At 46.0% G+C, this 5,000-nt stretch overlaps 1 protein-coding gene across 1 annotated transcript in view; it reads left to right on the top strand.

Annotated features, from left to right (window-relative positions):
- The window catches only part of LOC135110611 (uncharacterized), an 86,604-nt gene that overhangs the window by 29,602 nt on the left and 52,002 nt on the right, over positions 1-5,000 (top strand). The window lies entirely within an intron of this gene.

Raw genomic sequence — 5,000 nt, 5'->3', positions numbered from 1 at the left:
TTCACAATATAAATGATACGCACCCTTTTGTCTGTACAGTTACGTGTGTGTGTGTGTGTGTGTGTGTGTGTGTGTGTGTGTGTGTGTGTTTTCTCATTCTGTTTTAGGAACCAGAATAGGAGGAGGAGGAGGAGGAGGAGGAGGAGGAGGAGGAGGAGGAAGGATAAAGGGATGGAGGGATAGGAGACATGGGAGGAGGGAGGGAGGGAGGGGCGCTATTTCCTGGGGGGGGAGGGGAGTTTCAGAGAGAGAGAGGGAGAGGGAGAAAGAGGGGAGTCCCCGCTCGGTGCTTGGGGGAGGTGAGTAGGGACATTTGGGGGTCGTGAGAGAGAGAGAGAGAGAGAGAGAGAGAGAGAGAGAGAGAGAGAGAGAGAGAGAGAGAGAGAGACTTATTGGAGTATTCAAAATAAAAGATATTTAAATTTAGATAAAAAAAAAAAGAGAAAGACAAAATAGATATGAAGGAATTGACTACGTGTAAATACGGCACACACACACACACACACACACACACACACACACACACACACACACACACACACACACACACACGCCCTTTGCTTACACGACAAACTGCGTATTTGAGGATTCAACATCGCCGTCTCCCTCAGGTCCAAGAGAGAGAGAGAGAGAGAGAGAGAGAGAGAGAGAGAGAGAGAGAGAGAGAGAGAGAGAGAGAGAGAGAGAGAGAACGCCACCACAGACTAGAATCATATTAAAGAAAGCGGAAATACAGAGTGAAAATCGAAGCTGGAATAAATTGGAGGTTTAGAGTTAGAGAGAGAGAGAGAGAGAGAGAGAGAGAGAGAGAGAGAGAGAGAGAGAGAGAGAGAGAGAGAGAGAGAGAGAGAGAGAGAGAGAGAGAGAGAGAGAGAGAGAGAGAGAGAGAGAGAGAGAGAGAGAGAGATGGTATGCATGAAAGAAGGGAGGATAAAAAGGGACGAAAAGAGCAGAGAGAGAGAGAGAGAGAGAGAGAGACAGAGAGAGAGAGAGAGAGGGTTGGCTTACTAATCTCCCAGACTGTGGTGGCTTAAGACGGAACTTGGGAAGGGTGTCGCTTCCTTCTCTGACCACGTGAACCTCCTCTCCCTCCCTCCTCTCCCTCCTTCCTCTCCCTCACATCTCCCTCCCCTCTCCCTCCCTCACCTGTATAGCTTTCCCTTCCCTTCCCTTCCCTTCGCTTCCCTTCCCTTACCTTGTCTTTCCTTCCATCTATCTTTCGTCCCATCCTATTTCTATACTACTACTACTACTACTACTACTACTACTACTACTACTACTACTTTTACTACAACAACTATTGTGACTGACCGACTTATCTTCAATTCCAACACTCTCTCTCTCTCTCTCTCTCTCTCTCTCTCTCTCTCTCTCTCTCTCTCTCTCTCTCTCTCTCTCTCTCTCTCTCTCTCTCACATAACTAAATTTCTTTCTTCGACCAAGAGAGAGAGAAACAGAGATAGAGAAAGAGAGAGAAGGAAAAAAAAACGCTTCTTACTCTTCCTCTCTCCTCATCTTCCCTCCCCTCCCCTCCCCTCCCCTCCCCATCCCCTTCCCCTACCCCTCCCCTATCAGCAATCACCCCCACACGTCCCCGCTGAATAAACCCTCGGAGTGTGGAATTTCAGCCCCCATCCCCCCCCTTCTCTCCTCCACCCACCCCAACATAACCTCTCCTTCTTTTCTCTTCTTCTTCCTTTCCCCCTTTCCTTCTATTCCTCCCCCTCTCCCTTTTCAGACTATCAGTAACGGGAGGGTGTAGGAGAAGGAGGAGGAGGAGGAGGAGGGGACAGGTATGATGTTGCATTATGGGGGGTGAGAGAGAGAGAGAGAGAGAGAGAGAGAGAGAGAGAGAGAGAGAGGGGGGGGACATAAATGCAAGAGGAAAAACATCAGGAAAATTCAGAAAAGGGAAGCACAGAGGAGGAGGAGGAGAAAGGAAGAGGGAAAAAAATAAGAAAGGAGAAAAAAGTGGAGGGAAGAAAGGAGAGAAAGAGATAAATAGAGAACAAAAGGTGGTTGGAGGTATGCGAATTTGGGAGAGAGGGAGGGGAAGGGAGGGGAGAATGGAGGGAGGAAGGGAGGAGAGAAAGGAAATAATAGGAGGAGGAGAAAGGAAGGTTAAGGAAAGAAAGGAAAATATTATGCATGTGGAGAGAGAGAAATCAGGAGATGCTTTCTCTCTCTCTCTCTCTCTCTCTCTCTCTCTCTCTCTCTCTCTCTCTCTCTCTCTCTCTCTCTCTCTCTCTCTCTCTCTCTCTCTCTCTGCGGTATCTCGGTAAATACAAACCTGTTTTGTTATTATTATTATTATTATTATTATTATTATTATTATTATTATTATTATTATTATTATTATTATTATTATTATCTTTATTATTATTATTATTATTTCTATTATCGTCATTATCCTACTACTATTACCACTACTACTACTACTACTACCACTACGAAAATAGGAATATTAGTGATAATAATAATAATAATAATAATAATGATAATAATAAGAAGTATAATAACAACAACAACAACAACAACAACAACAACAATACTAATAATGGCAACTCATGCAGCTTACGAAAGAAAAGATTTGGATGAGAGAGATAGAAAAAAAGAGGATAACCACAGAAAACAACAAAAAAAATATCTTGTAACCGTTTTGTTTTTTCTTTTCTTTCTTTTTTTTTTTTAAGTTGAAGGAATATTGAGATTCCCAAGGGAGCGGTTCCCACCCACTTTGCCCTCGTCACCTTGATATGCCCGACACGAGACGCAGGTGACAGCGAGGCAGGTGCAAACTTTAATTAAATACTCTGCAGCTGAGGGCAGTGATCATAATGATGTAGTAATAGTGGTAGTGGCAGTGGTGGTGGTGGTGATGGTGGTGGTAGTAGTGGTAGAAGTAGTAGTAGTGGTGGTGGTAGCAGTAGTAGTAGTAGTTGTAGTAGGAAGAATAGGAGAAGAAGAAGTAAGAACAAGAACAGTAATGAGGATAATGCTACTGATGTAGTTATTAATCATTCTGTTATTGTTCTTTTTTCTTGTTATTCCTTTTTATCGTCTCTACTATATATAGCAATTTCTTGTCCTGGTAAAACTGCTGCTACTACTACTACTACTACTACTACTACTACTACTACTACTACTACTACTACTACTACAACCAGGCACTTGTAGCAGAGAGATCACTATCATTAGCGCATTGTAATTCCTCCAGCTTGTCTTGCTTTGCTCCTTCTCCCCTTCCCCCGTTCCCTCCTTTCCAGCGCCCGTCCTCCCCCACACCCCGCGGCCTCCCCTCCGGACACACATACCCACGCCACACCCCTCCCCGCCGGCCACTCCTGGGGTCACCTTGCTACGGGCCACACCTCAGGTCATCCCCGTGGCCATACCCCTCAGCGCTGCATTGGGCCACACCTCTGCCGTCGGGTCACACTTCTGCCCTGGCCAACTCTGAAAGCACCTGTCCTTGTATATAGTCAGACCATACTAAGACTCAAGGTTGAGTTTCCGTCACAACAGTCAGTCAGCCACATCTTTTAGCCTGAAGAGTACTTGCCTTTGTCTCTTTATCTCTTAACCACACTCTTTGAAGGCTTCTGGTTTGGTCTCTGCCACAGTAATCAATCAGCCACATCATTTAGCCACAAGCATACACGTCCTTGCCCCTTCATCTCCCAGCCACACCCTAAGAAACCTCGCGGTCACACCACCACACCAGTCAGCCACAGCACGTTCCCACGCCCCACCTGTGACACCTGTAGCGCCGCGGCCTTAATACCAGCTGGAATACGAGTCACAGGCATCACTTCTCTGACAGTTTCCAGCGGGGAGAGACTCGCCAGAGACACCCGTGTGGCATAGATGCATAGAGCTGGTGTGCTTTCTCCTCTCATACCCTCACCGTGCCCCTTGGTACAGCACAGTGGCCCTTATGATACCCAGGAACACAGGTTTTTTAATGGACGCCTCTTTCCCTGCCCTGTCTTATCGTTCTTGTAGTGAGTTAAAACCGACCGTAAGGAGAAGGTTGCAAGAGTCATGTGGTTTTCAGTTCCCCGCCTCGACCTCTCGCTCCGCCACACTGGCCCTTAGCTGGCCACCGCATAGAGGCGCCCTTGTGTGGCCTTTGTACAGGGTTAGCAAGGAGGGGAGGGTGCACCTGCCCGCTTTACCTGTCCTGCCTCCAGCCCCCTCCTCCTCTGCCTCCTCCTCCTCCTCCTCCTCTTCACCTCCCTGCTTCTCTCTCTCTCCCCCTCCTACCTTCACTTTCGTTCAAGTCTAACGTCGCCTCCACTTCCTGTCCCCCCTCCTCATTCCTCCCTCCTCCTCTTCCTCCTCCTCCTCCTTTCGCCAGTCCTCCTCCTCTTCCTCCTCCTCTTCTTCTTCTCGTCGTCCTCCTCCTTCTTCTCCCTTGACGTTCAACGAGGGCGTGGTTAATTAGTGTGTGTGTGTGTGTGTGTGTGTGTGTGTGTGTGTGTGTGTGTGTGTGTTTGGGTTTCTCCGCCGTTCTGTCCGTCTTTCTCTGTTAGATTATAATGAGTGTAAGAGATACGTGTGTGTGTGTGTGTGTGTGTGTGTGTGTGTGTGTGTGTGTGTGTGTGTGTGTGTGTGAAGAATGTCGAGGTGGCAAAGGGTTGAGTTAATGGACCTTAACGACAGGGATGTTCTGGAAGGGAGTGTTTTTTCTCTCTCTTTTCATCATCATCATTTTTATTATTATTATTATTATTATTATTATTATTGTTATTATTATTGTACACCAGTTTTTCTTCGTTTTGTCTTGACTTTTTTTTCGTTTCTTTGTTTTTGTTCGAGTTGGTGAGTGAATATCTGTAATTATGGAGTTTTTTTTTATTTTTTTTATTTCCATGTTCGTTTTATCTGTTCCAGTTTTGTCTGTCTGTCTGTGTCTACGTATGCATATATGTCTGTCTGTATGTCTGCCTATTTGTCTGCTTTTTTTTTTTTTTTTCGTCTATCTTAATTTAAATGTC

This window comes from Scylla paramamosain, chromosome 2 (genome assembly GCF_035594125.1).
Source record: "Scylla paramamosain isolate STU-SP2022 chromosome 2, ASM3559412v1, whole genome shotgun sequence".
NCBI lineage: Eukaryota > Metazoa > Arthropoda > Malacostraca > Decapoda > Portunidae > Scylla > Scylla paramamosain.
Note: the sequence above shows the minus strand (reverse complement) of the source record. Positions and strands in the feature narration are given on the sequence as shown.